This window comes from Ixodes scapularis, unplaced genomic scaffold (genome assembly GCF_016920785.2).
Source record: "Ixodes scapularis isolate PalLabHiFi unplaced genomic scaffold, ASM1692078v2 PGA_scaffold9__187_contigs__length_104089568, whole genome shotgun sequence".
In the NCBI taxonomy this organism is placed as follows: domain Eukaryota; kingdom Metazoa; phylum Arthropoda; class Arachnida; order Ixodida; family Ixodidae; genus Ixodes; species Ixodes scapularis.
The window spans coordinates 6,502,314-6,529,447 of NW_024609884.1; the positions used below are offsets into that span (position 1 = coordinate 6,502,314).

A 27,134-nucleotide genomic window follows, 5' to 3' on the forward strand; every position below is an offset into this window, starting at 1 on the left:
GTCACGTCCTCGAAAATTCTAAGAAACAATCTATCGTGAATTTTCGTTCGCGTGATACCGATTGTCACAATCGCTCTGGTTTATCCGTCACGCACTCCCGATGAGCCCAGCACTGAAGACACGCCCACCTGTCGAATTTAAAGATCGACACTCAACAACCTTTATAGCAACCATAGAAATATCTTATTAAACATCACGCTTTTTAGTCAAAGAAAGACTCTACGATTACTGAAACTAAAACAAGTGTGTGCAGGCGAGCTGGTTTAACACTGACATAGTAACCCATGGGCGGAGAAAAAACGTGGCGGAAAAACACAAAGCTTCGTTTTTGTCCGTCCCGTTTTTTCTCCGCTCCTGGAACCATCTCACTACATAGTTGCACTACCATGACTAGACACCTTTCAGGGCTGTTCACAGTACAGACTGAATGAATGAAAACATCACTGGAAAAAGTATACTTTATTGATATCAACACACTTCTTTTTATTTTTTGTTTTCAAAACTGACTTCTTAGACTACAGCAGGAACAAAGGAGGAAACAAAACAAAACAACAAAAAAATGATAAAGGCGTAAGGCACATTTTCACCATTGTCTGTGAAACCGTAGCAGCATCGTTTTGATTTCATTATTGTACACAACGCGAGATGCGTCCGGAGCGTATCTTGCGTCAAGGAATCACAAAAAACGAGAACACACATCCACATACACACATACGCATACACAATCACTCACTCTCTCACACACACACACATACACACACACAAAGATCTCTCACGTCGACAACAGGACACTTCCAAAATATATATATGTATATATAAAAAAAAAAGAAAAAAAAAGAAAAAAAGCCCAGGAAAGACACCGAGAACAACGACTTTGTACACAGTGGCGGCACCCGAGTCCGAGTGCACGAGAAAGAGTGGCTATTTCGCACGCTTCGAGCAGTCCAACCGCGAGAGTTCATTGAGCTCAAACGTGGCCCGAACCGGGGCCGGTGTTCCACACGTCCTGAGGGGGTTGGGAAGAGCGAACGCGCGCTGCCGCCTTGCCGTGGTCCGACATGCACCTGTGGTCCGGGAGACGGCGTCGCTCCCCCTCGCACAAAACACAACCTTGGCACCTCTCCTCGGGGGCGGCGACGACACGCTGCAAAGAGGAGAAGAGCACATGAGACCCCGAACAGACGCGTAAATAGTGCTGCCGTAAAACACACACCTGACACACACACACACACACACAAACACACACACACACACACAAACACACACACAAACACACACACGCGCGTTTGAACAAATGATTTGAAAAGAAGAGAAACAAGATCTGAGAAGTGGCATCCTAAATGTGAACATAAGGTTTGTCTTAGATTGGAGTGGAAGCGCCGGTTACTTAAGAAAACGAACAAAACGACAGCCATTTGAAACATTTGAAAATATGCCGGTGCTTTGAATATATTTTTCAGGCATGTTACTTCAGTTGTAGCTAACAGCGACATCAAACATGGCACGTAAAGTAGCTGTACCTGTGCGTCAGAATGGGCGTTCGGTTTTCTGTTCAATCGCGGCAACCGCCGCAATAAACAACATTGCCGCGTTACGCTTAGCTGCACGCCCACAAACTGTCGCGTTTATTGCTGTCAGCACGCATCAAGTGCAGAAGTGCAGACGCGAAAATGGGGTTGGTGTCATTAAGCACCTTTGGGTTGTGAAGACGTTGCAGGTCACGAGTGGCTGCATGCACGAGACGGCACCAACAAGTGAAAATAAGCGAAATTAGTTCTTCGATAATCTAATTTTTAACATTATACAAACGACAGTCCGGAAACGTCAGTCACCGCGATATCAGTGGTTCGAATGCCGCGTGCATTCGAACCACGGGACTTGTTGCCATGCGGCATTGGAAGCACGGATCTCGTGGTGACGTGTACGTTCGGATCTGTTTGCAGACTCTCTTTCGTATGATGAAGCAGTGTGACCCCGGTTTTACACGACAGCTGTCAGCCGCACAGAACTATTCAGCAAATTATCTGCATTATACTGGGCACCCTGTATTACGTTTTTAAATCCGGACGTCTTTTTACCACCCCACCGATATGTGTATTACGGGAGTTTAGTGGACACATACGCTTAGAAGACATAACGAAGATACGCGTAGCAAAATCTTCCCGCTAGCTCTCGAGCAGCGTAATAATTTGTCGGTTCCATCCCAGGATGTAAGTCTCTGTTTATCTTCGCGGGAAGAGAGATTGGACGAGGGCTCGCTGAATTACAACCTCCTCGCTGTCAGGTGGGCGAACTCTGAGAAAAATATCTACGTAATTTTTTTTTGAAAAAACGGGCAACACTCGTGAAATATCTTTACCAACATAGAAAAAAAAAAGAATAAAGGACGAGGAAAAAGCAAGGCAGTTTTGTTAAACGCAAATTGTAGGAAATGCTTACGCACTAATTCATTTCCTTTTTATCCTTTCGCTTCCCTAAAAGAGCGGTAACGCTGTTTTGCGCTCTTTTATTTCTCACCGTCGGCTATTATTTTCACTGCAGGGTTATTCAAAATTCGGGAATTACTTCAAAGAGCCTACCAACCCATGAAAAATGAGCCAACAAAAAAGTGACCCGCTGAAGCCTCAGAAAACGCCAGCGGCGGGTAGGAGGTAGAATAACGTGCCCCCCCCCCTCCCCCCCCCCCCCAAAAAAAAAAAAAAAAAACAAGAAAAAAAACGACGGTTTTACGGGACGAGAATTTCCAGATATTTTCACGGTGTAATGCAGTATGTCGAGCACCACCCGGGCTTGCGGCTTGGCTTGTAACGAGCAGGCTTCCCTGATGGAAAGACCGGTGCTACAGTGAGCGCGATAATTTCCCGCAACGATAATCCTATTATATTTCTTTCGAGAGCGCGCTCAGGCTCTCGTCCTCGGAGCAATAGCGCAAACGAAGCGAGGAGGCCAAGATAGAAAAGACCCCCGAAAATGTTCTCGCCGGGTTGAATGGAAAATATCGGCTCGAACCTCCCATTCTGTCAGGCCCGCAGCCCCGACGCCGACAGGAGCGCGACTGCCCGCTAAACAGAGAGAATACGCATTGATGAGACAGTGTCAGCATTCGTTATCCTCGCGAACTCCATCGGAGGGAACCTTCTTATAAGGTGCACGCTTTATTTTTTTTTTTTTTTAACGCACGCCAAGTGCGCTAACAAGATCGCTCTAATCAGTCGGCGATCAATGCGTCCCTCCTTATTCCAATCAGAATATACGTTCAAACATCGCCAATGCCGGAGATGGGAGTGCGCGCACCTATACAGCTTCCGAGTGGACCGTTTCCGCCGCTTTGCCTTTGGCTTTCGACTCCGATTCGCTCTTCCGGCACCGATGCCGCGTGCAATCGGGGATGAAATGAAACGAATCAGGGCCCATGAGTCCCTGATTCGGAAAAAGAGCGCGTATTATAGGTGCGTAATATTGTACAGAAATTCATGCTCGCGACAAATCGACGCTTGTCCCAAGAGTGTGCGCTGCATGCGTGCTCCGGCTGAAGGACGACTTTAGTAGTAGAACGTTTTCACGGCGTGTGCTGTACGTGGTTCCAACGAGATTCGATTCTTACACGTATATGAAGTCACAACGATGTATAGATGCGATTGCATTCCTTGGCGTTTCGCTTCTCCACTCTCTTAAAAAAAAAGACTGCGGGTCTACTTACCCGCAAAACATTCGATGAGCCAATCTCTGCGATCTAGGAAATCAGCTGAGCGAATGACGAGGCGGAACATCTGTTTAGACCTCAAAACTAAGTCTGCGCTGTGGCATTACGCAATGCAAGCATGACGCTTTGCATTGCGTAATGCCACAGCGCCGACTTCATTTTTAGGTCCTAAACGGATGTTCCGCCTCATCATTCGCTGAGCTGATTTCGTGAATCGCAGAGATTGGCTCTTTGAGTGTTTCGCGGGTCAGTAGACGCGCAGGCATTTTTTAGAGTGTATCGTACAGGAAGCGAGGAAATGAAACCCAGTTTTTCGACTCGCATAAATAAGCTACGCGTTGAATACAAGCTGAAAGTTTGCGCGAGAATTACTTAACGGCCGTGATAGAATGCAAAAGTCTGAGGCAATACCATTACCTAACTCGAAAGAGAAAAAAAAAAAAAAATTCCGTGTGTCCACATATTCCCCCCCCCCCCCCCCCCCTCCCCCTTGTTCGGAACACCAAGAAATGACATTTTATGTCTCCTGTGAAATTTATTTACGGGAAAACAACTTGTGAGTAAAAATACAATTTTTTTTTGTCTTTCTGGCAAGTTGTTTTCGTGTTAAGAATATGGCAGCAATAGATGTATCAACCAAAGGCCCTGAACTCGCCACACGTAAGGTTGTGGCCGAACTATACGGAAAGCGCCGATCGGACTCTCGTGACAATGACACAGCGCTTTCGTCAAGCATAGGACACATCTTACAATTACCGAAACCTACGTGGTTTTTATTAAGTGTCCGTAAAGTACGAAGTTTGTTTGCGAACCCGTCCTCTGATCTGCGAGTCGATGCACGCGAAGCTAGCATCCGATGACGACAGACTGGCGTGCGGCATGCCGGGCCGAACCAAATTGAGAGCTCCCATCCGCGATCCGTACGCAGATATATACAAAAATTGAAATGTAAAAGTTTTTGTTTATCTTATGTTGATAACCGTGCAGCCGAGGTGTTTGTGTTCTTGCGGCATAGTGAACTTCTTACCGCAGCATCGCGATCTCTCCCGCGATGTGCGCACGTAATGAACGGCGGGAACAGGAGCCGATGATTGAAACGAACGCATTTGAAGGACGGGCACGTTCGGTGCACGCCTGAATGAGATCAAAGATGCGAGGGCGCAGCTATACGAACATCGAGTTTTCAAAACAAAACAGAAAGGGGCACCAAAAAAACACAGTTCGTTGCGGTTGCGCTACATGTGACCAGAATTTGTAGGAATGTTAGAGCTAACCAAAGATGTCTCAACTTTCGGAGTTTAGTTATTTTTTATTTTTATTTTTTTATTTTAAGGTTTCGGATTTATCACCAGTCGCCTTCGACAGTGTGTCCGAATTTTAGCTCTTACTCCCTGAACTGCACTCCGCAGATTGCAATCTAGTTTGCTCTTTCGAGCCCCCAAGAATGGAGACGGGGAGGAGTCCGGTATGCCCAGAAAGACACCAATCAGTTACGAATCCTCAGAGGAACCTGAACCAATCATATCTGACGCAGAGACGACCCAAATTCAATTTTCGTGATTCTTTATACTGAAGTTTGCAGTCTGCATTAACAAACGTGAGCACTCTGCCTAAAACATAAAATAGTAATAACATGCACGCTTCCGAAGTGGCAACGGTTTCAAAGCTACCTATACTGGCGCCTCGGCGCACTACCCTCTGCTTTAAGCCTTGCCGCCCAAAGCATCATGGCGCACAGTCCTCCATAAGGGGGTCGTTGGGAGCTCCCAAACTACTACTACTACTACTACTACTGCTATAATTATTATTATTATTGCTCTTGTTGTTGTTTTCGGCGCGGCCGCTGTCGAAACGCTGCGCTGGAACCCCAGCGCCCCTTCGAGGCTATCGAGGGCGGACCTGCAGCTCTTCAGGATGACACCTCGGTGCTGCCGACATTCGGGCGAGTTCCGCGGAGGCAGAGATTAGAAAGTTTCCGGGCCGTAATCCGCGCTCCATTTTATCGAATCAGAGCAGAGGAGATCGCGCCAAGCATTAGCTGAGCTTCGGTGCAGGGGAGAAAAGGGTGAAGCCGAGAAAGAAACAACAGACGCCGTGCCTTGTACACTGCGCGTGTAATAACGAACGCGCCTGAATTGATCGCAGATGCTTCAGCCCCAGGACAGCTGCCGTAATAACACGGCCGCAATGGTAACAGCTGCTGATAAGGCTAATGCAAGGAGTGTGCGCACCGCCCGGCGGAAGGGGCAGGGAGGATATGGCTCCCCTTTAAAGGCCGGCTCGGCTTTCCCGGCGGCCGAAACTCGACGAGCGCACCGCCTGGCTCAGGCGCGGCACTGTCTGCAACAGATGCTCGGTTTGGGCATTGCTTTAAGAGTCGGGAAGGAGATGGCGGGCCTGCTGGAGCGAAACAACTGTTCTTCCCGATCGGTTACAATGGCAAGAAGCGATCCAGGGCCAGACGCCCCGTGTAGGGAGGCAGGCATATTGGAGCGCCCAACGACGATAACGAATTGAGCGGAGCCCGATCCAGGGCCTCATTTTTTTTTTTTTTTTGACTAGGGTGGTTTTGACTCTCAACAGCTAACTTTCTGTATTGATACTATTCCGCGCTGCAGAGTTGAAGCGGGTCATTTAAGTTGGCGTTGCCTAAAACCGATTTCGGGAATGTGATAAAATCGTTCGAAATATCATTTTGATTGCAAGTTCACGCTCAAGTATGGGGCATTAGTACCCGAGGCCGCAGTTATAGGTACCGAACAGCGGAAGAAACCTCCGATCAAAGCGGTCGAATACTCTACACAGACTTTTAGGTGTCATCATTATATTGCACTCGTCGATCGACCAGATCGCGTGCGTAACTCGAAACTTACATCTCAAAGCGGGGCAACTTTCTTTGATCACCTCAGTTGGTAAACTTACAGCGAGCCACAAAGCCTACACTCTAAAAAAAAGGGGTTGTAGGCGTTACACCCCTTGTCACATATACGACACCCCAAAACTTCAGTTCGACGTACAGCGCGCTGACGTCAAACTGACTGCCCCAACTTTTGCGAGAGGGTTGACGACGGTGCGATATAACATATTAAACAGCTAAAGTACGTACCAGAGTCTACTGGAAAAAAACACACAGGTTTCGCAGTTGAGCCTAGAAAACCCCAATAACTTTTTTTTGCAGTCAGTCACACTTACATTAACTACTTTAATTAGTTGTACAACTTGGCTTTCAAGCCGCTCGTGAAATTTGGTAGCGTCGGTACAACGTCAGTGCGCTGTACATCCAACGGAAGTTTTGGGGTGTCGTATATGTGACAAGGGTTGTAACGCCTACACCCCCTTTTCTTTAGAGTGTACCATTCCTCCCAATGTTAGTCATCAGCTGCTTTGAGCGCCGCCATTTTTACACGCTGCGGCGAACATTCACATCGGCAGTTCAGAAAGCAGCCGCAGCGTGCAACGAAAGACGCGCCTCAATCAAGATTTAACTAACATCCGGGAAAGAATGTGGTTCAGCTACTGGAAACGAACCTCTTCTGGAGCTTGCTGAGTGACATTCTCCAGTATAGCATTGGAGCAGGGGAACGCCAGCGAAGCAGCTCGAACATGCACGGGGCGGCGCGAGAGCTAGCGTGCTCTCACCGAGAGATGCACGACTACGACTGAAGAAGCCAAAGCGTTCCACGCAAGAAAACCCCAATAGATAGAAAAAGCCAGCGAACGGGCAGCACGTCCTGCGGCGGCCTGGTTCGCGGTTTACCGATAACCCCCCTCCCTTCCCCCGCTATAGTGCGCGATTTAGTTTGCATAACAGATTACGAGAGAGTCGTGCTGGCCTCGGTCGGATCAATAATCGGGGCACCACACGTTACCAACAACAAGAGAGAGAAAAAAAAGGGAACCTGAACCAGAAAAGAATGAAGATAGGAGGCAACATTGAATGCGCGAGGAGTATACTGCCAGCCAGAAACAAAGCGAAAAGCGAAAACCGCAACACAGGCATTAAAAGCTACCAGGACTTCGAAGGGACCGGGAAACGGGCTAAAGAGGGAGATGGTGTTCGAGAAAGCTGGGTCTGGGATGAACCGATACGCAATTCGCAAATCTATACTTCTGCTAAAAAAAAAAATAGATGGAAGCAATAAGCCAATGGAGATGATTGGGGAGGGCAAGAAAGGCGAGTGTTAGGGGTTCGTACGATCCAGTCGCTCCTTTATTGTCGGCTTTGCCGCGGAGCCTCAGAGAGATGCGGCTAATGCCCCTTCGAGGATCCCCGGCGTGTGTACATATCGACGTGGAAACAGCACGCGGCTCGTCGCCCATACGTGACGCGGCCCGCCCAGACGCCCTTTCGGCTGCGATCGCCTTGAGGCCCCGGACGGAGGCTTAGGAAGGCCCGGCCGAACGCGGCCCTTTCCATCCTCCGACGAGTCGTGCACTGGCGCTGTCAAATCCTCGGCGCCCGGCTGCGGGCGTCTCGAGAACCGAGCACCCTCGCATTCAGGCGCCCATAAAGGAGTTAGGGGAGGAACAAGTGCGTGCGCGCGCATGCGAGAGAGGATCGCCATAATCTACCCCACCAAGATTTCCACGCCAACGGGTGAGCACCGCACTGAGCGGGTGTGATGGCCGCTCAGCGTTACGAAACCGAACTGACCAATTGCACCCCGAAGCTCCTTTCTAGCCGCACATTGACCTTCTGCGCGCGGGGGGGGGGGGGGGGGGGGGGGGCAATTTTAACGTATCGTAGACGTCGCGCTTTATGTTAATAATAATAACGATCAAGAATAATCTCGAACACTCTAGCGAAAACCCGGCAGAACCGCGTCGACCGTGTCCGTCGCACATTCGTTCCGTTTTAAACTTGGGAACCGTCGGAATAAATTAAATTACGCATACGGGCTCGCCGCGCTGAGTACAAACGAGATAAATAGGGCATAACTTGGCGCAACCAGGTCATTTATTACTCCGCATTACTGCATTGCAGTTGTTGAAAAAAAAAAAAAAAGAATCCCTCGCACCGCGCTGCGTGGTCATTGGCTCGCGCGGGGAGCCTGATGCAGACGCGGCCGAGGCAGATGTTGTAAGTTACGAATGGAAGGGTGTGGTTAAACTCGGCTCAAGACGCTTAGCTTTTGGTTTCGGTTGATTAATGCTCCCTAGTACGATTGACTTCACCGTAATGGAAACACAGACTGGATTGTACACGCGTGGCAGCTGATAACTCTCCGTTACATGAAAACAGAAGTGAACTTTCAGTTAGCATTTCACGATGAATGGTATTTGTTGATGAAAGAGCCCCGGAGCTTCTCACATAGCTGTGTGTTGAGGAGCCTAAGATGTGTGCGATTTCGGTATAAAACCGATCAAATCGGTTCAGTGCCGGTGGCAACGCCGCCCTATCCACGCCCAATGAACAAAGATTCCCGCTGTCAAAAGTTTCTATGATAAGAGGAGCACTTTGTGGTTCCTACAAGTACCAACATTCTTTGAAACGCCGACTGCGTGACGGCGTAGATGTTAGGAAGCAGACGGTGGCGCGCGGCAGCAGAATAAACCGAAAGACGCCATTTTGGCCCCACGAAATGTGCTTCGTTATACGCGCTGGTTGCTGTTACTTGTAAAGGAAACCGTCGAGGGACTTCACCGCGACCACACAGTCGAATAGGCCGATGTGTATGAATAGATGGATGAACACGGAATAATTCTCCGAATCGGGCTGCAACATGCGCCACTTAGCCAGTGTTCTTAGTTTCAACAGCTAATATGTATCTATAGAATAAAAATAAGGTTAATCCTTTATTCCTGATATCTACTTATGCGTATATAAATAAGGCTAAGTCCTTAGTTTATCCTTTACAAAAAAAGCACGGTGGTTGGTGCAGCCATTATCCGAAGCTTCCGTGTTTTGTGCGTGTAATCAATTTTCTCCCAGTCAGTGCGTCGCCGGGCGTTCTGTTTTGGGTTCGGGTCTCGTCAGATTCGACACACTATAAGGGAACGGGCAAAATATGGGACAACCGCCATTTTCGCGTGATGGGGTTTTGAAAAGGCTCAAACGCGAAGACAGATACTCCGACGAACGCGCATGTCACGCAGACGTGTGCCTTCTCTTTGGTGAACGGAACTTTTTGAACACGGTCTCAAAATAGACTCCATCTAAGAAGTGGTGTGCTCTCTTAGCAAAGTCTTGGGCGCGGGAGCGTAGCCCTGCACAATATTTTTTTTTTTTTTTTTTTATGCGAGCATTTTTGCATGGATGGAAGACACTTTAGAAATCTCGCTCCCGTGGCTTGGCCACTACTGCTCGTCAATTGCGAGACGAAGTATAAGTGTAGGAATTAAATATTTCGGAGGGTTTTTGAGCGTGCAATAGGATTTTGGTCAGTGTAACTTTGTGAAAACGTAAGACCAAAAAACTGAGACGCGAAAGCTAGACGCAAAAGTGAGACGCAAAAGTCTTACGACCGAAAGAACATATTCTCACCGGTGCAGTACAGCTCCCTCATGAGCGACGCTTCACCACTACTGGCTGGCGTAAGCAAACATGTGACCATAGTGACAACCAATGTCTTTCCTGCTTGAACAGTGTATTGCTCTAACGATGTCGGAAGCCGCTAGTATAAGTTTCGAAACATAAACGATACATGATTTTTTTTTTTTTTTTAATTTCGAGTTTGGAATTGTGCCTAATTAACACTTAAAACTAGGACATACACGTATGCGCTTTTTTCGATCCTCAAACGAGGAACTGCCACATGGGACAAGAAAATTGAGATCCCGAAGTGATTTAGGAAATTTGACTAAATTACATTTGAGGTACTCTTGCGAGTCGGGTAATTTTTTTTTCAACCCAATAATATGATCACGGAACCTGACACGTATTTTGCTCTTAACCGAACACCTAAAAAAAACAAAAAAAAAAAAAACAACAATCCTCAATAGAATAAACTGGCAAAAAAAAAAGGCAAAAAAAAAAAAAAAAAGATTGCCACGGTTAAACGAACAGTGAATCGTAAAGACGATTTACCAGAGTGTGAGCTGGCTCAGTCGATACAAACGGCGCGGGAGAGGAGCAGTAGAGCCTAAATTAATGACGCACGCCCTAATTCATTTTACTACTGGCAGTCTATTTTACTGATTCGACATAAAGCCCGTGGCGCGGCGTAAAAGTCACGGATCGAGGATGCGTTCCTCTTGTTAGCCGAAATCGCAATGAAAACTTGCTCCACGAACTGACAGAAAGATTGTGATGGCACGATACTTCAGATAAAAAAAAAAAAAAAAACACTTACAAATGGCCGAGTTGCGATAAAATTTTCGCAGTCGAAAACGAGAGAGAAAACGAAAAGGCTGACAGCTACATTGGGAGACAAAAAGAATTGAGCATATATGCTTCTAACGTAACACGAGTTTGGCTTAGATTTAAAGCCCCACGAGCTTCAGAGTGCATTAAATACTGTTTTATCTTCTTTACTTCTTGCATATTTCACAGGGAAATGCAGAATGTTCACAATCGCACAGCTTATTTAAGTTTCAGGGCGAAATATGTTTTCGCTACTTGAATTCACGTAGTCCATCCATTAGTGGAAATCCAGAGATCGGTGCGTATTTGCCCAAGTTTAAGACGAAACTAAGCATTACAAAAAATTTAAAGGGCGGCTTAAGCTTCTCATCCAAGAGTAAAACGCGATAGCGTTATCGAGCCCCGTTCGCATTGCCTTCTCATTCGCCGTGCAAGCGTGTCTTGCGTGGCCGAGTCACTAGCGGAAAAAAAAAAAAAAAAAAAAAAAAGCCGAGTCATTAGTGTGTCTGGCTCGTAACCGAAGGGTCGCGGGTTCAAATCCCGCCTAAAATTCTTCAAATTTTTCGTTAAAGCAAATGTATTTCTCCTATAAGGTGAAATCATTTGAAACATGCGGCGATCTTTAATTCGCATTACATGTAATGTTTTAATCGCTTTCATGAAAAACGCGTGACGTTTCACGTGAACGTTGTATGTTGTTTGAAATTACCGCGCGAAGTCATGTGGCTATGACGTCATGACCAATATCGACCAATCAGAATTTTCGCGTCACTCAACCGACGCCAGCTTTTCTGCGACACGAGCTCCTTAACGCTACCGTATTTAAAAAAAAAACTTGCTAGTAATTAGTTAAAAAGCGGGTAGTACATTGCCTTTAAACGTTCAAACACATTATTTAATGGTTCACCTATCGCAACGGTGTAGTTCACCTTTCCATGAGAGCGTGAATTGCGCAACATATACAATCCTGTAACAACTTTAACATTTTTTAAGGGAGAAATTGTGAACGTATAAGTTATACATTTTTTTTTTCAGTTCAAGTGGCAATGAATTGCTCATTCTGCTAGGTGTCTTTCCCGTGCATCTGGATATGTTGTAAATCGCGATGAGAAAACGCACCGGTTTAGAAACCCTTTGATCTGTATTAGAACTAAAGCTTTGAAGAATTTTTTGTGTCGCATTTATTTTGGAGTGAATGGAGAAAGTTTACTTTCGAATGAAAAACATGTAACCGACACCGCTAAACGGCAGCCAGTGTCAATTGTTTTTCTTAGTTAATGAAGAACATTTTCCAAATCCTTTCGATAATGTGAGCAATGAAGTAATAATCATAAATTGACAACCAATATAAAAGTATCGCATAAAAAGAAAGAGAATACAGAAGCGACGTATATATGCATATAGTTCACAATGCAAACAAAACTATATTTTGATGCAAGAGCATATTTATCTCGATTTCTTGAAAAAAGTGACAATATATGAAAATAATATTCTTTTTGCATGAATCATGTTACTGCAAAATTTCTAGAGTGCCCGCACTCAATCGTTCGAAGTTGTAACAAAGATTAAGCCATATATACAGTTTATTGGCAAAACGTGGCGCAGTTCAATAAAATTTGATGGCCAACAAACAAACGTGCGATCAACCACACTCGAAAAAAAAAAAAAATCGAACAGAAAAGTAGATACCTGAGACGAAAAAAAGAAAAAAAAAAACGAAACATGTCTGGCCTCGTATCCAAATGAAGATTGACCACGAGGAAGCCTCGCCGAAACGATCAGGATAACCGCCGTCGAAGAGCTTTGTTGAACTTCCATTATGAACGTGTGTGTGTGTGTCTGTGCCTTTTTGTACTTTCGCGGTTTTTATTTGTTTCACATTCGCGCGGGAGAGCGTGATCGCAGTTGTATGAGCCGCAAACAGTCATCCTATACACAGGCAGGAAGCGCTCGGTTTGTTATCTTACGAAAACACATAAATTGTGGACACCGGTAATCAGTGTCAAACAGTTCCACGGGCAAAAGGGTGGAATCGGAACTGCGGCTCTTTAAGCGGGCTGTCGCCCCTGTGATAAGTTGAGACGACACAATCTCCGACTTCCTTAGGTACAACAAAAGAACTACCGACACTGAGGAAACCCGAGATCGGAAACAAGGAAACCAAACAAACACCTTTGTGTGTTACCCGCCATATTATTTGCTTTCCCACTCCCGGGTTTTCAAAACGCGAGAAGTTCACCAGTTTTCCAACATCTTGACTATTACTAAAAAAAAAAGAACAAAAAAAAAAACAACAACAACAACAAAAAGAAAAAAACGTTGCTTACGACTAAGAGCATCGATACTGCCACTTGAACGAAGCAGCCCATTTTTCACGAGACCCGACCCTCATAGGAAACTTTATCGTCCCTCATACACATTTGCTTGTTGACATTCGATAAGTTGTCTAGAGATATGTCGGCTCTAATTCAAAGGAGCAAACCAAATGTCCGTCTATCGTATTTTATTGCATTTCGTTTTCTTTCGTGACTTTCGCAGAAAAGAGGTCAGTGGAAACTTGGACGCCTCGTCCGCCTGTGCGGCGATCAGCGAGAGAGGCCCTCCACTGGACGTCTTTCCATTTCTAGCCAACTATGTACGCCTGGCGCTATCTGCTGCCTTCGTATCGTAACACATACCTATCCATATCGACACGGGAGAGTTTCAGCAGAATGTTTTGGGGGCCACCCATTTTCACTCCAGGCGAGTGACGCAAGGCATATGCTTTACCAAGGCAGTAACGAGCTGCCCTATGCAAATATCATGGCCGCAAAAACAAACAAACAAAATAAACGGCCGTTGGGACTTTTAATGTACTTATTTAACATCAGCGAATTGGATTGTACAGTATTTTCTTTTTAATAACGTTGAGACGAAACCGCTACTTTCAATGAAACATGAATCATTAAGCCCTTTTCAAAGGAAGAGGACGGGAGTGCTACGGAGGAAGCACATGTAATTCGCAACTGACATTCGGATAGACGTGCCACGGGAGTCACACGGCCGCGAAAGGCTTGCTGAAATTTCGTGATCAGACAGTGCCCATTCGGCTGCGCGGAGTTCCTCATGATTGATCAACCAATGAGTCTAAGATAAGTTTCGTTTAAACTAAATAAAACAAAAATAATCGTAAGCAGAAAAAAAAAGAAGCTACGGATGTTCTTTTTTTTTTTTTAATTTGAAAAATAAAAAGAGCTCTACATATGTTTGCCACAGTCACGTTTTGTAGCCAGTTCGATCCCTACTCGTTCATTATAAGGCGCTCGAGGTCAGAGTTCGGCTGAATAATAGGTTGATCTCGTGATTGATTATGTTTTATATTTCCGAGCGGAGCTCGGTATGGGGAGCCATACGGACACACGTAGACGCACGAACCGAGAAAATGTCTCCGGCCACTTCCCTGGCGCAGCGGTCGCGAGAGCCGAGCAGTTCGGTCGCGTGGGGAGGGGGGGGGGGGGGGGGGGGGCACTCCCGAGTACAGCGCCACAGCTCTGGGGCTATTAAAAGCAAAAGAAGGACCTAATTTAACTTTCTAGCTTGACTCCTTAGCGCGTCTTATCGACGACACCTGCATTTTGAATGAAGATTAGAGCCGTCAAAATGTACATTCCCCGGCTGTACTCCCGAAATAAAGGAAAGAAACACGAAAAAATCGGGTGCCAGGATGACACGCCGTCCCCGCGCTTCTTTGGGCCTGACAGGGGAGAGGAAAGCAGAGGGGACGCTGGAGAGGAGGTCGCCTTCTCTCCGGCGTTCGCTCTGCTAAAGTGGGAACAGGTGGGAGGAGCTTCCACTGTACTCTTCATCTGTCATCGACTGTAGCTAGTCTGCGTAGAACGCTGCCAGCTTCACCCGGGGACTGGGCATCGGCGACGGGAAGTGGTTGTGCAGCGTTGCTCGGCCTTGTCGTCAGATTTCGCCCGTGTCTCTCGTGCGAGCCCGCGCCTCTCAGGTAAATTATTAACGTGGGCAGGACACGCACCGGGCTCTAACGGCCCTCGCGTTGATATCGTTCGCACTTGGGGCAGGCAGGCCTGGGCGCACGCACCAACTTTTCGCCATTTAATATTCCATTTTCCAGCGGAAGCTCTTGGGGGGGAGGAGGCTCGTCTGCCAGAGCTGGCCAATCTTAAAGGCTTTTCTTCCGACATGCAAATGAGATGCTCAAAGTGATCCGGAGGGGGAGGTCGAGTGTGCGGGCAGAAAGGGACTGCCGCCAGGGAGCGAGGAATTAACTCGGCCCCTCGTTAACCCCGCGCACAATCGGGGACTCGTGCAAATGGATATATTTGTCGGGTCAAGCAACTAACAAACAAACGGCGGGGATTAAAAAAAATGCTCGCGCGTCTACATGCCCCACTAAACACTCAGCGAGCCAACCACGTACGATATACGGAGGAAGCTCTTCCGCGAATAACTAAAAACAAAAAATAATTTTGGCACAAAAAAAAAAGAAAAAAAAAAGGACTTCGCAATACGACATTCGGCAGAGCATTTGCAGCAGTCAAACGCCTGCCATTAAAAAGAGTAAAAAAACAAAAAGGAAGAAAGAATATATTTTTTAAACCTAAATTTGGATAAGCTGAACCTTAAATACAATACGCCCGGTCCCGTAACTGAGTTGCATCAGCGGGACCTACCTGTTACCGGTACTACTGTAATGCATGAAATGCATTAGAAACAAGTCAAATTTTCACATCGTTGAAAGTGCAGTTCGACACAGACAATATGGCGCCTAGGTGACCTCATACCGACGCGAAGGAAAACAAGGGAAGTTATCTGTGCGTGGTCATTATTATTTTTTTATTTTTTTTATTAACCTTAGGAATGTCTGATGCCATGTACAAGTGAATCGTTCAGATCGTTCTAATATAAGGAAGCTATGTCGAGGCTGAATGAAAAAAGCCGCAGAAGCTTATGAAGGGATTTATATTCGTGTGAGAATTACTGCACTAAATTATATTGACTGATATATAGTCTGATACAACTTAAGAAAGACAGCGGCAAGTGCCGCTCAAAGAAAATGGTATCACCACGCGAGCCAATGCGAGAGCGTCTTTTTCGTGACGTCATGCGGCCACGTAAAGTGCTCTACCGCGATCGCCAAGCGTGCAGGCGTAACCACCCCTCCTTTCCAACGTTTCGTCTTCTAAATGCAAGACAACGCTTTTACTAAAGCCCTTACTGCGACAGTTGTAACAGACGGACTGCGGGTGTCAGTGGACAGGGCGGTAGCCGCACGTGAACGGCGCTAGGTGGCGGAGTGTTACAAGACGAGAACGATGACGAGACTACGACGGGACACTCGGAGCTTGGGCTTGGGCAAGTCCTGATGTTTGAATTTATTATTGACAATATTTTAAATCGGAACATTATGACGCGAGGAAAAAATTCAGTAAGCGTGCTCATAAAATGTCGCTCGAACAAGTCTGTTTTGTGGAGGTATAGTCCTGGGAGGGGTGATAAGGTTTTGCGGGAGGAGCTACGTCCTGTCGTTCTTAACTTGTATCAAACTATAGATAGATTGACTTTTGAGAACATTCAACGGAGAGCGGTGGCGCGCACGCGCGCACATGCCATCGAGTTTGTCACGCTCACACTCCACGCGCTACGATGCTTGCGAAGCCCATAGACAGCTCCAAATCAGGAGGACCCCCCCGGGAAGCGCGGCCCAAATGCGTCGAGAGAGACGAGAAAGGCGTAAAAAGCCGAGCCGAGTCCAGAGCCAGGTTTACGGTGCCGTCAACGACGTTTCGCAAGGGGTGCCTTTTCTCTCGCTGGCTGCAGTTGCAATGTTTCGATTATTAACGCAGACAGCCACTTAAATTAGCGTGAAGAATTTCGGCGACTACCCTTCATTAAAGAAAGTAAGGTCGCGACCTCCGTTCCCCCTGTGTGTAAACGACAAAATAAAAAAAAAAAAAAGTATCGTTCCCCCGTTAAAAAACAAAAAAACGAAACAAAAAACGCCGGTAGCGGTGAGGGGTAAGCTAACAAACGTCCACTGACATTGGCGCAGGTGAATGATTAACGAGGTCTCGAGAATCCGTATCTTATTAAGTGGCTCCTCGAAGCTTCCAACACAAACTACCGAACAGAGGAAAACTTTTCAATTCGAAGCAGAGTAAGGTTCTCCAGCAAGAAAAAAAAAAAAAAAAACAGCGCAAAGAAAAAAAAAAAAAAGATTGGAAAGTTGATGCGTTTTCCACCAATAAAAACAAGGTAACGTAAAACAAAAAGAAAAAAAAAATACGCGAAGGCGCTCATACGAGGCCAATCTCGAAGGAGGCCGCCGCGTCGTGGGCCGGGAGGTCTAGGGGAGGGAGGATACTGGGGTCAAAAGATTTCTTCAATGCGAACGAGGCGGTTTGCCAAAACATCCAAAGCACCGACCCCCCAAGGCCCTGCCGAGCGGTTTTTATTTAAGCCCGAGTAAACAGAAAATGAACTAATATATGGCTCTCTTTACTGTGATGGTACCCTCTTCCCCCGTGCATGAAAGGAAAATGAAGAATAATGTTACGTTTGAAAGCCAGCCGTTTTGATTTTAATCCAGAAAGTGGGCACACACACATATACAAAAAAAAAAAAGGAATAGTTGGGGTTAACGTTTTTTTTTACGCGTGCTCGCGTGAAAACGCAAAGTTAATATTTGTGGTGAGATCTACCAACTCTCTCGAACAGGGGTCTCTAAAACCCCGGCCCTGCGACCGGCCCGTGGCTGGCCGCGGCCCTTCCAACGAAGCCCGGCCCGCTTCCAGCAGGGCCCCTGCTACCGGCGCAACAATAAGCGGGCCTAGAGAAATGTAGAGCGTGCACCCCCTCATCACATGATTCATTGGACATTGGCATCACCAGCATCACCCTTCTCAGTCGTTTCCTTCAGATCTGTGTAACTCTATACGTACGTTAGGATTCCTTTGCGTTCGCACGGATGCTGTGTGACTTATATGTCGTATTTAGTGCACATTGTCAGCATCACTCGTATGATTTTCATCAGTCTTCTTCGTCTGCCCTACGTGAACATGCCAAAGTTCCCACGCGCTTTGATTCATGCCTAGTGATTTTTCCGAGTTTCAATTATTGTGCAATTTCATAATGAGCTAAATATTGAATTTCAAAATGAATGACACGCATTTAACCATCTCAAAGTTTATTCAAACTTTCAAGGTTGGACATAAACGTTTTGTCCAAGATTATTTATTTGCGTTTTTCCTCGTTTATATTTGCTTAATTAATTTCCGGCCCTCGATACATCGACAGGTCCCCGATCCGGCCCCTTAGCAAAAAAAGTCTATACTCGTTTTCACCTCAAGGAAAAGGCCAGTTTTGCGCATTGTTCATGCGCGCCGCGAAGTAGCTCTTACGAGATTTGGTAGTCGGAGGAAAAAGCGATGCTTTTGGCGTTTGGAACGTGTGCGTCTTGATAAGATAACACTCATCTAATCTAAAATGCCCCTACATATCTCTTAATTATCCACATAAAGGAGACATTAGTAATGCTCCGCGAGGAGTCGGACTTTTTTTTACCACGGTTCATGTGGTGAAAACGAGTTTAGATAATTCTACTCTAGATTGCAGCTATGTTTTCTTCGGATGGAGGTCTCTATCTGAATATTGCAATTGCGAAAGAATACGGGACTCGCCACCCAGGCAGCGGGGCGAGTCCCAAGCATTTCATTAAGGCTCCTCAGCCAATCAGATTGCGGCATTAGCCGCTACAAACGCCGCAGAGCCAATCACGAAGCAAGAGACGCGAATTAACATAATAAGCCACGCCCTGCGTTTCTTGAGCTGTCGGTAACCATAGTAAACATAATCGAGAAACCAAAAACCTTTTTTTTTTTTTTGCCCAATTTTGTAGTTTTTCTCACGAGCCTCGCACACCACTGCAACCAAAAGGTCCTCTCTCCAAGTAAGTCCGCCAGCCACATTGGAATGCAACGAGACCCAGCGGCGTTTCACTTAAAATCACGCCAGAGGGACATGGCGGGCCCATTTTTCTCCCGTCGAGGTTCCATCTTTGGGCTTCGGTACCTAAGTGAATCTGTTATCAGCGTAATTAAAGAAGGATTAAGAATTGCGCTGTCCCTAATTTATGCCCCTAATTACGGACTGAGCTTTTTTTTAAAAAAGGAAGGAAGACAATCGCGGACAGCAAGCACGTGGGCGGTAATAAATTAAATTAAAAGGACGCGCAGATCGGGGCGATGTTTCCAAATGTATAATTACCCTCTTTTGAACTTGTGAGCAGGTGAAAATACGCGCAGCTACCTAATTCCTAAAAAAAAACAAAAGCGCCCCAATTATATTTGACACGTATGCACGTATAGCAGACGGCGGCTTCGTAGAACCGGCCTTACATAAGTCATCGAAGGTGACTGTTTCTTTCGAAATACATAAGTAGAATCTGGCCTAGAGCTCGAAATAGATCGAATCGATAAAAACGTAGTGCGGGGATAATAATTTTTGTGCTCACCTCGGGGATGCTACACTCTAAAAAAAAAGCCCGTGCGTTTCCTTTCCCGCACAACACTCAAAGAGCCGATCAGCGCAACTTACGGAGGCAGCTCAGTGAATGACGACGCCAGAACACATGTTTAGAAGAAAAAAGAAAAAAAAAAAAAGAAAAAAAAGAACGCGGTATGAGTTGTGAAATTAAGCAATGCAAGCGTGACGTTTTGCATTGCCTAATGTCACAACTCAGACTGCGTTTTTTGGTTTAAACATATATTTCGACATCGTCAATCGCTGAGTTGCCTCATAAGTTGCGATGATTGGCTCTCCGAGCGTTGTGCGAGAATTTGTTTTTGTTGTGCAATTGCACTTAGAGCTTTGCCTTTCGCTAGAAGCCTTCTAGTGTTCACTGTAATTGACTGTCTACGCGTTTTTCAGAACATTGAGCATGCATACTTTTTGGTTTTGAGTCTGGTTTTTCTTTTGCGCGGTTTTGGTATGCAGGCTCGATGCGGAGGGAGCAAATGAGATGTCACGATCATAACCCTGCAGTCTTTTGGTCCCCCGTTATAGACAGGAGGTCGCAGTGGTAGGCCCTCCACGTGCTTTCCGGGAAAGTACACGAGCAAAAAAATTACCGCATCTCCACGTGGTGAATGATGTTGATTGGGGCGAAGCTCGGGTGGTGTGATGAAACTGATTTTGGTCATAGGTAATGCTGATGGTGCCGTTTTCATTTATGTCAGTAGGAGAATGTGTGGTTTTCTTCTTTTTCTTTTTTTAAGAAGACAGATGGGATGGCAACTCAGAACCCCCTACTCTTTTTTTTCTTCTTTTTCTTGATACTGATTTTGGTCATAGGTAGTGCTGATGGTGCCGTTTTCATTCATGTCAGTAGAAGAATGTGTGGTTTTCTTTTTCTTTTTTTAAGAAGACATATTGGATGGCATCTCAGAGCCCCCTATTTTTTTTCTTCTTTTTCTATTTTTTCATCTTTTTTCAATTTTTTTCTTGCTCTCGCTGCTGAACTCACGAGCAGGAGCTCGTGAGCTCCTGCTCGCGAGCTCACGAGCAGGGGCACGCCGGACGGCGGACGGACATACGGATATGGCTAGCCCCTAAGGAGATTTGCCCCTAAAAAAGGGTTTGATTTCAAAGTGTGGCCCACACCACCTCATCAAGGCCTGCGAACATCCTCGTCCTCCATCCATGGAACGTCATCATGCACAGTCGGGTGGCGCCAACTCAGCAGTTGAACCCGAGTCCAATGTCGAACATCCATCGACACGTTTATTTGGACACGTGTTTCAGCCGAACTCTGACGTAGCACTCGCGTCTGCTCTGTGTCCTCACTCGATCTCACCGGGAGGACTTCAAAATTATACTGCACAGGTTTTGACTATTTTAGGTGATGTCGGTGTAGCTCGGCTCTAGAAGATATAACTATACGGTATACTGCACGACTCTGTAATTATTTGCGGGTCATCGGACGTTTCAGAGGGGTGTAGCTGCTGTGCCATGCACTCGGAACGGAAAACACAGGTTTTCCTTCAAGCAATCAATCGGATTGGGGAACGGCATGGGCATGCTGCAATAGCATCGCAATTTCAATGGCAAAATAGGGGTTGGTGCCTTCTTGCGACTGAGATTGCGCGACCGGACCGCGAAACCGTTCGTCAATTTCATTGGCCAAGATATTATTAAAGGTCAATAACTGGTGCTTATATATCCATCGCGATGCATTATGCACACTCAAAGAAAAGAAAAAATTCGGTGCGTGTACATTTCTTCTAGGCACTTGGGATAGCTACGTAATCGCTGAATTCTGCGGAGGAAGCTCGGCTAATGGCGAAGCTGAAATAATGTTTAAAAAGAAGAAGAACAAAGCCTGTGCTGTGGCACTGAACATGACGTAAGCACGCGAAACTCACTCTCACGTATCACAGAGCAGCCTGCTGTGTTTTGCTCTCGCGATTGCTTTGCGGAAACGTAGTCGCGCTGGATTTTCGTACACGCAGAAATTTCCGAGAGCTTATCGTGGTCACCGAACGCTGAGTGTTCCAGAGGGAAGGAGCCCAGCGGCTTCCGAGAATCTCGCGCGGTTCGCGAGGAAGACACTCGACCTATACGCTTCGTTTCACCATTAAGTCAAAGCGCAGCCGATACTACGAATCAAACAGCGCCAAAAACGCAACGTCACGGCGGCGTTCGTCGTGTTTCTGTGTGTATCAATCACGCACACACTGCATGCGTCTGCGTGCGTCGGGGTTCGTACGCATTTGGTTGCGCTTTGGCTTTATGGAAGAACAAAGTACAGAGATCCCCGTGGGCTCGGGCAGGCCCAAAATGCCGAGCTTGACCGGATCGACTACCGAGGCGGGGTCCGGCCAGTTCACGAACAAGTCATTCGAACTCCGGTTCGGCTGTGTGGTGCCGGGACACGACGGCCCAACCGACCCGACCTTGCAGAAATGCAAAGACGTTTATTTTTTTGGAATCTCGTTTATGGTGTTTAACATATGCTCGAACCCACTATTGTGGAAAGGGAGCGTTGAGAAAGAAATGGAACGCAGAAAATGATGACGTATATAGCTGATGTGCTTTGGGCCCCAGATTACGTTTATTTCGACATCCGCTCCGCAGAAAATGTGCGCTATCCGGTACGTTTTGAAAGCGAGAGCAGTTTAAGCGTGCCATAACAGCTGCGCATTGGACGGGAAAAAAATAATTACAATTAAACGTGTTTTTTTTTACTTAAGGTCATTGTACCCATTATGCAAAGAAAAAAAGTTTCCTCTTCGCATCGTAGTTGCGCAGGCGACGGGTTAATGAACGCCAGGTCTCCCAAAACCGATTGGTCGTTTTGGGTCGAGTTTTCGTTCCTAACACATGTAAAAATGCTTATAAACGAGAGTTTTAGAAATGTCCCAAGTAAACGTTTTTACACCCTTCTCATTTTAGAATCCTGTTTTTTTATCGTTTGTCTCCCATGAAACCCATACATTTAGCCTTGATTTATATTTTTTTCGAAACAGTGGTGAAATTGTTGTTCACTGAGCCAGCCTCCCGTCACCCATAGACCATTCTAGACACTGTTCTTGAAGAAAACTAGATATGGCTCGGTTAAAATTTTACAGAAACGAACCCAAAATGCCAAAAGCAAGCACATTATGGCTCGAGGTATATTGTGTTACGTAAAAAATAAGTTAGAACGTGAAGAAAATAGGTCTTGGTTGGGGTCAATACCTTGTCGGGCCGGATCGAGCCACCTCTCAAAATTGGGGCCAGATGATGAGATCTCCGACTTCACTTTTTGCACTCAGAGAACCCGGTGCACGAGTGTTCGGAAAAGCATCAGCCCAACAACCAGATGTCGAGTCATCAAAACTGGAAATTAAAAACACCGCACTAATCACTGCTGCACGCCCTTTAAATATGCAGTCGTAACTGCCACTGTTAAAAAAAAGTTTCTGTGATGCGTCAACGTGCAAAATATATTTATTTGAAGAAAGACTAATTCGTTGCCAAAGAATCACTGGCACAGCAAATAGGAGCTTTTAAATGAAATGTAGCTACTGGAAAAAAAGAAAAAAAAACGCAATCGAGAGCTTCGAAGTGCGATTCCACTCTTACACCGCCTACCATAAGCAAACAATCGTAATCAGGTCCCCTCTTGACCTCACTGACGTCATCCGATTCACCATATACCACGCAGTAATGCATATCATTGTAATTTCAAACTAAGGCGGAATCTGCGCACCAGTGGCGATCTTCGACAACGGCTTCAAGAGCGCATGATGTTTGGCGGTTTGGGACATCGGGGTTCGGGGATCTGGAATACTGGAGGGGAAACTCGGGGAAATCTTGGGCCGTATTAGCAGACCGTATTTTTCGTAGAAACGTTATTGATGACGGGAGCTCGCGATGACACTTTGAAGCATGCGTTCGAGCGCGTACCTGGAGAGGTATGGGGTTTTCGACAACCATTTGATTGAACTCCATGATGGGAAATTTTAGACGAACCGTTTTCGGGGGCCCATTACCGCTCCAAAGTCCGCGCTTGCATCAAGCTTTGAAGTTGCAGCGCGACCCCCCAGTCCCAAAATCGTTCTACGGAAACGTGGTCCGCCGAAACTCTCTCGTGTCGCTGGTCAGCCAGCTTCCTGCGCGCGCGCGCGGCGGGTTGTATCCGTCTGGGCACAAGTAACCGAGGTTTAAAAGCCACCGGTAGCGACGAAGGCTGTTCGACGGGGCCGCGCTCCCTCGCGCAATGAAAGCGAGAGTTGGGGAGCGAGCTCTTTATCGCCGACGCGCACGGAGCGGGCCGACGTATTATTAAAGGTAATCCTGAAGGACTGGCGGCGCGCCGAAAGACGAGATGACAGGGCACTAATAGGTGCCACAGCGATTAAGTTTAATTACCGGCTACGAACAAGGGCGGGATCAAAATAACAATCTCACTCCCTTGGGAGTAATTGCTGCTGTGCAGGGGATACGTGCGGAAGCCATCTACAGAACGAGTCCCCACTGAAAAAGAAATATATTTACCGTAAAATTACGAGTCCAAAGAAGAAGAAGAAGAAGAAACAAAAAAACAGCAGCTCCACTGAAGCGCGTACACGCTCACACCCCGGCTCGCGCGAGCCTAGGAATATGTCCAACAGCTAACAAGCTGGCGTGCATTATCTAGACGAGAGAGCCAGACGAGACGCACTTAATTAAAATTTACAGCCTACAATACTTGTTCAGCGCTTTGAAAAGGAAGAAGAAAAAAAAAGGGGGGGGGGGGGGGCAACTCGTGTTGCTCATGGACGATGATTGCACTGGGGCTGGGAGATGCGTTCGTCTCTAAAGTTAATTAGAACAAAGAACGGATATTCTGACGTCGTGGCGTGCAGTGTGGTGCAATTCGAGTTTCCCCACCACCATTGCTGCACTAAACAGCATGTAGACTAATGCTTTTAAGGCCATTTTGGACGACCCGCAAAAATCAGTTTCTCAAGGTATCGCGCTGCAGTTTACTACAGAGGTTCGAGAAGGTGGTGAAACTTTACAGTGCAAAAAATCAAGGAATGAACTTATCTCATACAAAAGAAAAACAAAAACAAAATATAAACCCGGTCTAGGCAATCTACGCCGCCAGTTCGCAGACGATGCATGCGTAGTGAGAATTTCTGCCGACAGATGGTGTAGGTTGCGTCGAGGGAGCTCCGGCCGATTCAGGCTTACGATGGGAGACGGTCCCGAAAAATAACCCGAATCGGCCGACGCTCCCTTTCATAACATTTAATAAAAATCACTCAGGAAAGCAAACGATTAAAAAATCGAAACATGAAAACGATCGCTCTGGTGATGAGTTTTGATGCTTGTAACTTGAAAACAGCCGCTGCCAGACACCGGAATTGTTTCAAAAATCCCCAGGACGTTTTGGGGAATAAAGCGATCACATAGCAGGCGGTAAAGGAAAATAGGCAGCGTCGAAAAAATATTTATCACACCGATCGTTACGAAGGCCGATCGTGTCGGTGTTGCAGTTTTTAAGCACTCTCAGTTTAGCTCAACACCACGCTACAAGAAACACCTTGGGGTACTGTCGGTGCTAACTCAATTTTATACTGGAAATAGGATTTGCATGAAAGACCGAACCGGACAGAAGCACTTCCTACGGGTGGCGTAAATTACGAACATAGCAGCAATCTCATCTTCCTTTGTTAAGACTAGGTGCTTCGTCAGCGAATGAAGAACACTTTAATAACATAAAGAGTGAAAAATACTCCGCCTGTCAAGGTTTCTAATCACAGTCACTGGTTGATGTCGCTCCGTGGTAATTTCTGGCCCTTCGAAAGCACTAGCACTTTGTAGAGTAACATTTCCAGCGCCGCCGCGCCGCACACGAACGAAGGTAAACACTCAAGATGGCGGAGTGTTCCCCGTGTTGGCTGTTTCGTCAGCGCGGTGTCATAAGGTGTTCTCCGACAGTCGGAAAACAAATCGGCGAACACGGTTACTGGGCGACAAAAGCATGTTTCCCGACACTTGTTGCCCAATGTGACAGGGTCGCCGAAAACACGTTTCCCACGTGTTGATGGACAGAGTTGTTCAACTGTTTCCTCAATGTTACAGCACCTTTAAATATATGCTGTAGTGTGAACAGGATGTTGCAGTACAACTTTCTCATTGCTGCCCTCGAAACTTTGTGACACCTAACTGTCCTGGTCCAGATTACGGCCGCTTATGTAAGATATTTGAAGTTAAACTATAAGCAGCAATGTGGGAACTGCAGCTTGGGCGAGTTGGTTGAACATATTACTGACTTCACAGCGCACAAATATCACACGCATACTAGTATTTAGAGAGAACACACAACATGCACACCGCGATGAATTCACAACTCTACTTTGTATTTCACCTTCGCTTTCTTCTTCGTCTGTTAAAACCACTACGCAAAATTGTCCGCAATTGCCTCTTTGTGGCCAATACAAAAAAAATACACAAAAAACCATTAACACTCCGTGAACACAACAACAACATTGGAAATGCAAACTCGGGACATCTAGGTCTACACTTCCGAATTAGCGTGTGTGCGGCATGTCTACAAAGTTGCACCATCTTAAGCAGGCATGGTAGTCAAATGATCCAGAAAATCATTGAGGCCGAACATACTGCTAGGCTTGACGATAAATGTGTCGGTACTCCATCTCTCAGCTTGTCAGCAAAAGAGCTACTTTACCTGGCCACAAGCAGATAATAGACCGATTTCACCAAGCATTCGGCGCAAGCGTGAAGTCGCGATAACTTTAGTTCACAAGAGACAGGCGGTAGTGTTCGAGACGGCTCGTAGTGTTTCGTACACTGTACGCGCAGAGTTCCAGCAAGGTTCGGGCAAGTGCAGAAATACTAAAGTTCCCTCGAGGCATTACGGCAGCGGTGGCGTAGTCAAACTGGCTAGTGAGATTGCTCCATTGCGAAAATTTGGTGTAATGGTTTTTGTGCATTGGCCACAAGGAGATAATTGCGGACAATTTTGTGCATTGATTTAACAGACGAAGATTGTTGTTATATTCACTGTCCGCCTGAAGGGTCGGACCTATCACCGTTCTCCCACCAACAGTGTTCCCAAGAGTGCCAGAGAGGTGAATAAAACTGACACTTTTTCTGCAGCTAAATCAAACATAACAAAAGAAAAAAAAACAAAAAAACATTGTGTCTTTTTGTGACCGTTGGTTCTGGCTTGTTTCCTGTTCTGTGTTCGGTCGTTTTCGTTTCAAATTTGCAATCAACTTTGCGCTGGTGTGTGCCTTTCCTGTTCCTGTAAAACATTCCCGCGACCACGTTTTGTTCGAAGGTTAAAGAATCTAATTGAGATTTCGAGTACTAGACCATGAGAAATGTAATTAAGTAAGATACTCTCAATCAAACGTATTGGAAAGGTACCAAATTACAGCCATACGTATTTTAAATACAGAATATCTCGAGTAGAGTGTTTGACATAGGCACAAGTTTTCTATCAACAGACTGCCAGGGGCTAACTACTATTGATAGTACAAATATTACTGGTAATCAGACACTTTGATAATATTGAGTTTTATATCACTACGTTGTACTTATTACAATACTCCCTTTTAACGCTTC

General features: G+C 46.2%; 1 protein-coding gene across 2 annotated transcripts in view; it reads right to left on the minus strand.

Moving 5' to 3' along the window:
- Nucleotides 1-440: 440 nt before the first annotated feature.
- The window catches only part of LOC8040654 (hemicentin-2), a 381,503-nt gene continuing 354,809 nt past the window's right edge, over nt 441-27,134 (minus strand). Inside the window, exon 15 of one of the 2 annotated variants that reach the window (XM_042287164.1) lies at nt 441-1,144. The gene's annotated coding sequence lies outside the window, so the exon portion shown is untranslated. The remainder of the gene's footprint in view (nt 1,145-27,134) is intronic. The other variant, XM_042287163.1, reaches the window with a different exon arrangement.